The sequence below is a fragment of the Chiroxiphia lanceolata genome, chromosome 6 (genome assembly GCF_009829145.1).
Source record: "Chiroxiphia lanceolata isolate bChiLan1 chromosome 6, bChiLan1.pri, whole genome shotgun sequence".
NCBI lineage: Eukaryota > Metazoa > Chordata > Aves > Passeriformes > Pipridae > Chiroxiphia > Chiroxiphia lanceolata.
In genome coordinates this window covers 51,895,247-51,908,351 of record NC_045642.1, presented here as the reverse complement: position 1 = coordinate 51,908,351, position 13,105 = coordinate 51,895,247, and positions in this window count along the sequence as shown.

Genomic DNA, 13,105 nt, shown 5'->3' with positions numbered 1-13,105 from the left:
ACTGTGGTGAGACGACCTTGTCCAGGTAAACGTAGCCCACAGAAGAAGACCCTCGCTTGAAGACAAGTGGCCGAGGGGGCTTGGATACCCCCTTGCGTGTACTGGCAGAGATCCGGCTACAGCTGCTGCATGAGAAGAAGATAAGCTGCTGCCCTAGAGACATTGCTGCTCTGAAAATAGAAAAGGATCTTTCCTTCTTCCCTCCTGGACTTTTTTTGGAGAGGAGAAGAGATTTGATCCATTGTAAATACTTATGTCATGGTAGAGATAATTAAGATTGTATATAATCTATTGTAGTATTTATTTTGTACAGTCATTGTAATATATTCCCTTTCCCCCATTCTGAGTCTCGTGTAGTGTCTGGAAACCATCTCACCCTGGGTTGAGATGTGGGAGGGGGTTTGAACTAGGGAATTGGATTTTGGGGTTCTCAAACCATGACACTTAGGAATACAAAAATATTTTGCAACCCTCTTTTACTCAGATTTCAATGGCCCTGGAATATTCTCTGTCTCTTTCTGGAAAGTAAATCCTTATCTGAAAGTATTACATCCAGTAGCCACAGAATGAAGTCCAAGGGGCAATGTGGCAGGGCTAGAACAACTGAGATTCACACTTGAGAATCAGCACTAAGTACTACAACTATGCACTAGAGTAGGTTTATGCTGTTTTTTTTTCCCTCTAATTAACACTCATGTATGTGATGTAGAAAGAGCTCTGATTGATGACAATTATTTTTATGAGATCTGGTTGTTTTCAGCTTTTAGTAAGAATGTATTTCTTTTGTGATATTGCTTGTTTACAAACAATGACTCGCAGTGAGACTAAAATTAGGACGTAATAGAGCAAAATGATACAAAACATCCACCAGTAAAAGTGTTTAAAGCATTCTAAAAATAAAAATAAAAAAAAAGTTTTGCTTCCAAAAGATATCTTGAAAACTTTTATTTTTAATAAGCTGATATTTGGGGAGATAGAGTAAAATGCAAATTTAGACTTTCAAATGTAAATTTTATCCAAATAACATCTTTTTAGAAAGTATATTTAGGTTCTGTTGATTTGTTCTTTGGTATTTGGCAAGATTGTAAGCAGAACCTCTCTTAGACATGACTAGGGGGAAGTTGTAACATAAATAAAATATTAACCTAATTAAGTGCATCTTTTTAAGTCCCAATAAACCTTATGAGGTCCTACATGTGAATGTAAAACAGATCCAAAATTCCATGGAAGGAATGGGAGCTAAGATTTCCTAAACGGTCATCTTCTAATGCATCAAACATATCTGGTTTTTCTTTAGCAAGTATCAAGACCCAATCAAGAGTACGTTAAATTTGATTTCAGTGAAAGGAGCCGAAACTCGTTTTTTTAAGCAGACTTTGCCATTTTTACTCACACTCTATACCTGCTGCACCATTTAAAACTTGGTGTGTTCCTAAACCATGATGTGGTATTTCAGAGAGTTTTCTTGCACTTGAGAACACCAGAGAAGCAGGTCCATTCCCCAGCTGTCTGGGTTCTCATCTATTTTCCTTGGTATGTCATTTTGCCTGTGTAGCACATACTTTCATTTCCCAAAGCCACTGTGCAAAGTTATAGTTGCTATCCTTGGAAGAAATTAGTGTTTGTTGCTTTAATTTTTGGTGGAAAGCTGGCATTCTGTCATTTCAGCTCATCATATTATGCATGTAATAATGTGACATGCTTAACTGCTAGCTTCAAGCTGAACATTTAATGTGGGATACACCTACAGTGTTTTCATTTCAGATAGCTGCAATCAGACCCCAGAGCAGCTTTCTCATCTGGAAAGATAAAGTCCGTAGCATGCACATTTTTGACATGGACAGATTTGTTTTAACATGTTCAGAATATTAAAAATGTGAATGATGGAAGTCCAGCTCACCTCGAAGTGGGCTATAAAGATCACTATAGATTTTCACATGTGTGTGAGATGATATATTTTTGTGTGCTTGCAGGTGTGTTTCTGTGTAAAAGAGATGTAACCTATAACCTTAGCTATTGTAAAGTGTATTACAGAGGTAATTTGTGATTGTAAATATATGAGCATGGTATATATGCCCAGGTTTCCTGAAAATAAAACTTGTAGATATGTCAAAGAATACGACAGTTTTTGAACAAAAAAAATTAGAACATGCTTTACACAAAATCTACTTTTTCCGCTTTCTTTTTTCCTTGCAATTAGCTTGTACTATATTTCAAGTATGTTCAGTAATCTGCTGATCAGAAATTATTTTAAGTACACTGAAAAAAACATGAGTGTTTATCACATTAATATTTGCTATGTGGTGATAATGGGAAAATGAATCCTAAAACATCTCTCAGAAGTTGGGTCCTGGTGAACACACACTCACATACTAAGTTTTCCAGGTCTCTGAAGTTGCTGCTGCATTAAATCATTGAGAAATCACTGCAAAAGTTCCAGGGCCAGAACCCAAAAAAAGCCATCCATGGGCACAGGTGTGTGTAGTCTTACAGTGATTCAAATTAATTTATTTAAATCAAAAGCTGATTCCTGTCTAGGTTTGTGTTTGCAGCTTGGATAAGTATGCAGCTGGCTATATTGCTTCATAGAGGAGCGCTATGAGAGAAGATAAAGGCACCAAAATGTTAGAAAAACCCTGTATCAGGAAACCAGAGACACTATACAAATGTACAGTTGTGATCTTGCAGTCACTGTTGTTATCTGTCTCATACTGCAATAGCAATCACAGTCTATGAAAGACGCACAGATTCTTATGCTTAGTTTCTGTTCAAATAGATATTTCCAGGCTTGGGTAATTTCCTGAGCTGGGTGTGAGGTTTATTCCAGACTCCTTGCTCCTGTCTGCATAGGACTCTCAACTGCACATCTGCGGAACACCCTCCCAGCCTCTCCTCTTTTCTGGAGGCACTTCAGAGATGAAGATAACTATGTTCACTCCTTCACCATAGGACATTTCCTTATCAACACTGTCTTTTGCATTCAGAGTAATGCTAATTGAGAGACCTGACTGTAAGATTCTAGCTGAGTCTCATAACCCAATAAGGGGTGACAGTAAAAAAGCACAGACTCCCACATTGACTCTAGGCCAGGACCCAGCTGAAACTGTCTTTCTTTTGATAGTAAGAGGATTCAAGAATGGCTAAAAAGTCTATAGCTCTCATAGTCTTTCCTGCTAAGCATCCAAGGAAGAGGATAATAAGGCTGTTGTAGGATCTGTGTGGTCTTATACTATTTGTATTGCCTTTTTGTCAATCACTTTTGGCTGACTGCATGTAGCTGAGATTCCAAGAATTGGTTTAAAAGTTTACCTGGGCAAATGTATGCCAGCTACTTAAAAATATCTGTGGATTATAATCTCTTCATGTCTATTTCTTGAGTCAAATGTAATGTTTTATATACATATATAACATTTTTGAGTTATTCTTTCCTCCCACAATCATATTTGATTTGATTAATCTAGGTTGAACACTGGTAGTTCTTTTAAGTAAAATAGTTTGTATATTAATGAGATCCAGTCCAATTTAACTTAAAAAATATACTTTTTCTTTTTTTTTTTTGTTTTAAGAGAGAGAGAGATGTCCTTTCTCCTGTATTGAGTGAGAGCACTGAGGAGATTTTTAATTCTTTTTTAGCCTAATTGACTTGAATTTTGCTCATCTGTGGTAGGTTATGTTTTCTCATTGTAGAAGCTCTTTCCTGGTAAAATCATTCCCTTCACTAATGAGATCCATCCTGATATGACAGGAAGACAGCTCTTAAAACACCCACCATTTTCTCCCATTCATTTGAATAGCAGCAAAGGGACATCTTCTAAAGTAATTTTTATCAGTGAGATTGGTCTGAATCTCATTAATAAATGATTTTACTCAAAAGAGCCTTCACAGTTGAGCTATAACCCAGATTAGTGAGATCTAGCCTGATTATAACGTCATAAGACATTGTACTTCTGCCATTCAAAGCATGCAGCAGTTCTGTAGAGACCATCAGTTTAGAGGGGCAGGGATGAAAGGTGAGGAAGATTCCTGGTGGTGTTTTTCTCGTCTTTCCAATGTATCTTGAGCACAGAAATCAGTTCTTCCTTTTGTATATTGGTTTTCACTAAATGTATTTTATTTTGCTGAGCTTAAGAGTCTCAGGTAAGTGCAAGTGTGCAAGAACAATGCTGTTTGACTTCACCAGACATTTACATAAGCCCTAGTCAAGTACCCACTTCTCTCAAACTTTGTCTCACAAAAAAACAGAACAAACATATTGCTTGTCAAAGGTCAATCTAAGCAAGAATGTCTGACATTTTTGTTTTACAATGGATTTGACTTTTTTATTTCGGCAGGAAAATAGAAAATAATGATGATTGAGAAAGAAAAATACCCTTAGCAAAAACTCATTGTGAATTGCTGAATCTGTTAGTGGGCTAAACAGTTTGGGCACAGCCCTGTGCTGGAACTGGAGGTAAAAAAGTTTTACTTTAGGGGGTAAAAACAAGTGGTCACCATAGTTTCCTTTGCAGATTATCAAAAATGATCTTTTGCAAATGGATAAAGATTCTTTTTTAAAGTGACTTTTCAATCAAGTCTCCCTTTTTAGATACTATTTTCGTCTGTCAATTTTTTTCTCCATAAGACAGGCAGAGAGAAGAGAGAAGGAGCAGGAAAGAAGGACAGATTTTATGTCCTTTTATACCCTAAATAATGATAAAAAATTACTTGGATTTGAGCAAATGGGGAATGAAAATCTATGTAAGATTTAATTTAAAAAGATTTCATCTTTCTTTGAATAAGAATTGAATCTTACATTCCAAGCAGCTGTCATGAAGGTAAATTCTTGGAGCTGTTGTTCCTAAGGAGACTCAAAAGTTGGTACTTTCCAAGTGCAAGACCTTCTTCACCAGAACCAGCCAGCTGGGCTGCATTACTTCATTACTTTTGGCAACATAAAATCAGGGGAGTACAAAACTGGGAATAATTGCCTTTTTATGTTAAGCTCTATTTGGCATGCACCTTTTGGGTGCAGTTGCCTATTTGGACAGTAAGGATAATTCCAAAAAGACGTTCACCTAAGCTGGATGCATACTGCAGTCAGTGCAAATACCTCACATTGAAGGGCAGTAACTAACAGGGAAACTCAAATATGTATTTCAGATGAATTGTAGAAGACTGAGCTATGTAAGGTACAAAATAAAATACAAGTGTAAAAAGCAAACATTTCAATTGGACCTCTATGAGTAGTTATTTTCTTGACACTATCACACCAAGAGCAGAGGTTTGCAATAAAGACCCCCATTTTGTTTCCACAGCATCATAACTCTGATTTTCTGACATTTTATATGAACTACCTCATTTTCAGATATTGCTTTCAAAAGATTTCTGGAGATAGAGCTGAAAAACTCAATACCAGCCTTTCCCAGGGCCAATAGCTCTTACTGTATGGCTCTCCTGGTTTTAGTTTCCCAGGGTCTTTTCCCAAGAAAGAGGCATTTACTTTTGCCTCCTTGCTTGCACTTTTTTTACCTCAATGGAAAGTTCATATGAATTCATACCATCCCACCCAGGTAGCATTTTGTCCCCACCCACTCCTTGCACAAGTACAAAGAGCTGCAGCTGAGAGCAAGTTAAGAATGGGTGGAATCACTGTGAAGAAAGGAGCACAGAAAACTGCTACCAAATTAGACTGAACAGTGTCCTGTTCCAAACTGGTGATGTTTCTGTGAGATAGGATGGTGTTTCCTGAGTATTGATGCACAGTTAGCAAACCACTGAACACTCAGTTGTCCTCAGTAGAAGATGAAAATAGCTGGCCCACTACTGAAAAGTAACATAAATCTTCTACTTAGGCTAATGAGACTGATACAAAGGGAAGAGAGATCCTTCCTAGGGAAGAGAGGATTGCCCGGGTGCCAGGCAACCTCTGTTTCATACAGAACTCATTAAATTAGCATTGAAATCACAAAAACTCAGCACAGGGAATATTGAACATACTTGATAACACCCAGCTTGCAGAAGCCAAGCAATCACAAGAAAACATCGCGACACAACAACAAGACGTATTAAAAAGTGGTTATATGTGTTTTTTCCACCCTTCAGGCTACTGAAGGGTGAAACAGCTGCAACAAGATGGATTAAGAAGGCCCTACTGTTAGTAAAACACAACATATCGTAAGGAAGGACAACTATTACCTTAGCAAAACCTTGAAAAATAGTTTGAGAATGCCATATTCATAGCCACACTGTCTAGCTTGAGGTACAGATGCTATTCAAAACCTTACGTGAACAAGGACAGCTATTGGAAGACCAATTGCCTTCACCTGGGAAAACTTATCCAAAGGACGTAATAGGAATAGAACGGAAGGAAAAGAAGGAATTGGTCAGACTGAGCTTCAAGTGTTAGGTGGTGATTGTGTTTCCAGTAGGAAGAAATTGGAGGAAACTTAAGGAAGACTCTGTAGTACAAATCAACCGTGTTTGAATAAATGTAGACAGTGGGTAGCTCTAGTGTTTTGTGGCAAATCAGCTCTAGGTTTGTGGTTAGTCACTGAATGGCTTAGCACTTGTGTAGCAATACTTCTATCAACGTATCTCTGTTCCAAAAACTGCTGTGTAACATACACTATGGAGAACCTGGAGTCATTGTAGGGATTTTCATAATTCCATACTACTTCCAGGAGAGTGAAACTCTCTTTGTTTTGCTATATTTGGCACAACTTCCCCCCTTGCCCTCAAGTCTTAACTATGGCTGAAAGATTAAGCCTGAAAGTCTTTTGTGAGCTTATAAACTCTAAAAAACACAAAAGGGTCTAGATGACTCACATTATTACTGTTAGGAGATTTCATTTCTTATGCAAAGATCTTTGTTCCGTTTTGAGTAAGCACCCCAGAGGAATAGACTGGTCCTTTCTGCACACAGCTGCACCTATCCATGTTCCTTGCTAAAGAGATCAGGAGCACCTGAGAAGGTCTCTGGCAGCTCAGAAACAGTGTGTTTGACTGAAGGTTGCATAGCACCTCCTTGCTTTATCAGCTCCTACCTTCAGCCCACACTAAACTCACTCACACATTAAAAAGTGAAATGTAATATTCTGCTCCCTGATCTTAGACTGCAAAGTCTTTGTTCAATTCTCAGTCATTGCTGGAATGTGCCAAGCAATGAAATGTCAGTCTTTGACATACAGTTCTTAGGAAATTTTTTTTTCTTGAAAGTAAATTTAACTTTCTCTCATATAATTTAACGATGTCCCATTTAGTATTGTTCCCACTTTGCTTCTATCAGCCTTCGTTATGAATGCCATGTTGCATCTCAACCCTTCTGCCTCTGAAGCTCATGTCAATGCCAATACGTGGGTATTTTAAATACAGAGAATGCATAAGAATCTATTCAGCCAGCACTCCTCCACTTTCTCCAAATGCATTGTGTCACCTCCGCCTCCAGTGGCCTGTCTTGAAGAACCCCTAGGTAATTCTTGAACGCATGGCACTGCTGCCCCCAGGCTCCCTGCGATGCGGTTGTGCAACGTACCCATTCTTTTGTGTGTGAGAGGGAGAATATTTGTAAACCAAGCAAGAAGAAAATGCCTGATGTTTTCATGAGTGTATGAACATTTGATCCAGAGGGAAGGTTCACCCCCTGCTTTTTTAAGTGGAAATTTTCATGTCTGGGCTAACTAGTTATTTGCTGTGAACTGCTGCAGGTGTTAATTCAGGGTGGGCCTTAAAGGCCAGTCTTAGGTGAGTACTATAAAAACTGGACTTTAAGCTAAAATTTGAGTTGTTTCCTGCATAGAATCTTAACACAGAGAAGTACTATGACCATTTGTGCTGCCCAAGCCCAAAAATCCCACAAGGTATTTTCATTCCCACCTACCTACTTCTCAGCCTACCAGTGTCACAGTGGGTGATACAGATTTTCTATCACAAACACAGAAAATGAATGCAAGAAGTGTTAAAAAAGGTTCAATTCCTTGCTTACTATACCCATCACAGTTCTCTATTTTTTTATTTATCTTTTTAATGCAAATAATGCCAGCCATAAAGAGCAACACTTAAAAGAAAATAGGATTAGGATAGGTGACATCACTCCCAAAAGAGGAAGGTTTTGGTAGGGTTTCTTAACGTACCTAAAATTTGAGCAATCTTCTCTCTACCTCTGAGGTCTGTGGGCAGCAACCACTGTACAACAGCTAGTGCAAGTTGTTTCTGATGAGTTCAGAGATCCATTAAGGTTTTGATGATCTTTAAGTTCCCTTCCAACCCCAACCATCCTATCATTCTGACTCTATGATTATTTCTGGAAAGGGCATAGGGCATAGTTGGGAAGGTATCATACATTTCCCAGTGCTTTAGCTATCTCTTATGAAAATTAAAATCTTTCTGTGAAACTGTAGGGTAATTTTCTGCATTCCTTAGACCCCAATCTTGAGCCAGGACTTTTTGAATACCTTTGTGATTTGAGTCTTCATCACATATCGTGATGTTGCACTAATTACCAATTATCTTACTCTGGTTTCCACCAGTGTATGAACAGTCCATGAACAAGAAGTGACTGAACACATGAATTCTATTCCCTGCCTCATTTAGTAGGTAAGTTTTGCTTGTAGTTTGTCAACAAAGGTAATTTTTAATTTATTTGAAAGGAATTAAAACCCTGTTTTTTACAATCTTGATAAAAACAATGACTAACTGCATGATTAATGGAGATTAAAAAGCTCATTTGGGGTCTAATGGAAGTTAACAGGTCTTTTTCTTATTAATGTTTCTAATTGATTCTTGATTTAAGTGGTAGCCATTTTTTTTAAGTGGCCTGTTATTGAAATGGACTTCTGGTAAAAAAATGGACATTAAATCTTTGGGAAACTTTCATGTATAAATCTATGCTGGATCTATACAATTATCTATTATGATTTATAATGTCAGAGATGTAAAATCTGCAAAAGAAAAAGAACAAAGAAATGTCCCGAGTTACATTTTCTTTGCACCTTTTTCTGGATTTCACCCACCAACAGAATCAAAAACCTCTCTCAAACACTTTGTTTAGTAATGAGATGCCATGACAAGTCACAGTATATTTGTTCTAACATTTGAATGTATGTTGAACTTTTGAAGATAACTCACAAGACATTTAGCCAAATTAATTGCTCTAAAAAGTAGCTTTCAAGTTATGAAGTAGAGTATGTAGAGGATCTTTTATGGACAAGCTGCTACACAGAAAACTCTGATAAAGAAGCTTCAAAGCAGATGCCACCAACAGTATGAATTCAGTTCTGTATGTTGTAGAAATAATACAAATTAGAAATTCATGCTCTTCACAGTTTAAATATGGACACAAACTTCTATGCAGGTTACCTGGGACACATAAATATCTAGTGCTTTCTACCTGCCTACTGAGTTGCAATCAACATTTAAAATTATGGTGTGTTTCTATTCATACTGCTATGAATATTATTCATATTTATGTGTTTGTTTACATAGTAGTTAGCTTGAAAGAACAAGATTGTTACACTGGTCCAAACCCCAAATCTTCAGCTGCTGTAAGTATTGTCACTGGCTTTGAGTGAGCTCCCCTGACTTATGCTGGTAAGGTTCTAGACAACTAAGTTCAGGCGTTCATTAACATTACTGACTTTTGGAAGCATAGAATGTTTCTGTAATGATCTCTACAGTGATTTTAGAGCAAAAAAAAAAAAGGAATCTTAGAAATAAATTAAAATGGACTTTTTACAGGTAGCAATTGTGCATGAACACACGCACAATTCTCATGTGCTTACATGCAAGCTATCAGCACGAGGAATATACATCCTACAGTTTCCCAAAATTATGGCTTGAATGACACAGGAGGGAAAGTGGGTGACTGTGTTACAGTGTATTTTTACTTGAAAATCATGGTTTTTCCTCTTCTGTACAGCTTTATCTGAAGAAAATCTTGTTTGTCTTGATTTGGTCCAAAGGATATGGTAGTCATGTTACTAACAGTAATGTCCATGATACCAACCTCAACAATTCAGTAATCTTCATGTGTAATCACACTAGGGGATTTATTTTATAAACAGATTTTTTAGTTTTTTTATTAAGAAATATTTGTTAAGGAAGAACTGTAATTGTGATTTTGTATGTAGAGGAGACAACATAAAAGCTAAAGGGGAATAAAAATAGCATCCTCTCAAGTGTTGTAGCTACTTCCAGTACGTAACTGACATCATCATATGAAAATTAATTGGGAGGAGCTGCAAACAGCACAGAGAACACTGACATACTATGAAATAAAGTGGAAAGCCTTGGGCAGAGCAGTAATGACCTAATCTCATGTTTCCTTGGGATTCAGTAAACTCAAAGACTGTTGGGGTAGAGGAAGGGAAGAAAACATCTTGAAGGATTCAGTTTCTAAATATGAAAACTGATGCAAGAGTGGAAAAGAAGAAAGAAAAAAGAATGTGTGGAGTACATAGAAAGAGGATAGATGTGGCAGGACTGAAAAAGGCTTGAAAAGTGCAGAGGTCAGATGTGAGTTAAAAGAATATACCATCCGAGTAAGGAAGCTTTAAGGTGGAGAAGGAGAGGAGTATAAAAGTCTGAGAACAGTCAAATTACTCCTTCATCCTTTCCCACAGCTTCTTTCTTTGCTGATGTAATGAGAGCTCTCTTTCCATGCACTTCAGTATCCTCTGCCACTGTTGGTATGACCATGTTACAAATAGGAGCAATATGCCCCATCCATGCCACTAACCAAGCCAGGAAGTGAAAATGCAACAGTTTCTTTTCTAAGTGTATCTAAGTTGGAAGACACTCCATCTGTATGATACTTTCTCACGTATAAGAAAATATTTTGTAGAACAAAGTGGGTTTTGAGAGGCTTATAATAAAATAACCATACTTGCACATGCTGTACATTGTGACTATGGATAAAAAATGTCGTAAACCAGCTGTATCTCTCGAAGTGTCTAGCAGGCATATTTTTATTCTTAATAAGTTTATTTATAGTGGATAAAGCTGGGACATTTAGCTGTTGGACATAAATTCCATTTTCCTTTTTTGTCCATGAGTTCATATGACTGACATGTTCCTTGTATGTGATATAATAAGGTGAAATCTTGTTTCCTCTTAGAGGATAATGTGTGATATCATGGCAATGACAAGCATGAATGAGATGCCAACATTTGACACTCTTTGGTAAGCAGTGAAAACATTACAGTGAGAGGTGTCCAGCAGCGTTAAAGAGTAACCCAATCAGGACAAGTCCATGTCTGAGTCAACATCAACTTGATAGAATTGCTGCTTTTGGCAGTTAATGTTGACAATTAGTACAGTGGCCTTATTGTATATGTGAGGGACTTTAGTGGACACTGAGTCCAAAAGCTAAGGAAACAGCTGCTGGGCATATAAGTGTCTTGTTGGAAAGATATGAATATATTTAGAAAGATAGATTTATGTTGCTGGCCTTAATCCCTTGCCTTAAGTGTCTTCTTTCTGATGGTCAGAGATAGCAGTGCAACTGAATAAAGGGAAGCATTTTTGACTGGCTAGTGTACATCAGGTCCTATACACATACTGACTGAATTCACATTACTTGTCACTTGATGCAGTTATGAGATCTGAATGATTTTCAGTCACTTCAGTGAAGGCTGTATTTGAAACCTGGTCCCAAAGCCGCAAGGCAAGTGTATTACATACCTGTCAACTAACAAGACTTGCCAAAGTGAATCTACTCATATGAACACATGACCATTATTGCTGTTCACACTGTGAAACACTATACACTGTGACAAAAGTAAAAAGTAAGAAGATTATTATGCTAGACAGTCACTTACTAATATTTTATTGTGGATAAATGAATATTCCTTTTATAACAGAAATTTCAGCTTTTGATAAATTTATAATATTGAAAATGTGATATGGGCAATTTAGTAAAACTTGACCTTTTCCTCTTCTAAGGAATAGGAAAATATTTATATTTCCTGCCTGAACAAAGATTTTTATGCTGGAGACTACTAAATACTCCACATATCAAGCTCAAGTAGAAGCAATCGAATTCAGCTAGCAGCTGGACCACACAGGCCAAATTTCTTTACATTGTTACAGAATGCTTAATCATTCATCAGATCTAAATAATAACCTACTTACCAGTTAACAAAGCCCAACCCTTGTGACATAGGGAAATGTGCAATGTGCTGCATGCATTTTCTAGGTGAGAAACATGGATCATAGTGAGTTGGTGAAGCTGACAAGACCTTCACTTAAAAAGAAATGAAAACAGCTCCTTGAAATGGAATTCGGAAATATACTTCCTAATATGGAACTCCCACAGGAGAAAGGAGACTCTAGGGGTATAGAAGAAGATTTAGAATTAGTTCTATTGTCATGTCTAGAAAATTGACTGTGTCTTAGAGGTCTCTTCAGTGACCAAGGACTAAAGAACTGTCAAAGATTCCATCTAGCTGAGTAAGAGCTAATGAAATAGAGATGGAGACCAGGCTCTTGCACAATGTCAGTTGATCACATTTCCGAAAGTTTTACTATGAGCAGACAATATTAACCCGAGTCTTTTAAGATCCATGCTGCAAATTGACCCCATACTAGGCACAATGTTACTTTATCTGCAAAATTCTGATCTACTTCATACCATTTGTTTTTATATGTTTTATTAATAGGAAGACATATCCACTCCTTCAAAAACTATAGTAAAGAAGAATCTTACAACTCACTGAGTTCACTAAGCTTTTCACTTCTCTTTTAAAGCCTTGTTGTTGTGCATAAAATGTATTAGAAGCATTTCTCTTTTGCAAGAACAAAGTAAAAAGAAATCTAGTCATTACTACTGGAAAAACACATTATAAATAGTTACGAATAGTTTTGTTTGAATGACAACTTTAAAAAATAACTGATAGTGCTGAGTATCCTCAGGAGAAAAAAAGTTTCTGCGTTAGTGTCTAATGATCACCTTAGAAGGTAGAAATTTTACACCTTATAAACTTGTTAAGGCTTTGTGCATGTACAAAAGCTGCAGTGATCTTTGACTAACCAGTTAGGGATGTAATATGAGACACAGTAAATGAATACTTTGATCGTATCAGTATTTCACATTCCCTTCCATTCCGTTGGAGAAAACTTCACCAGTTTTCCT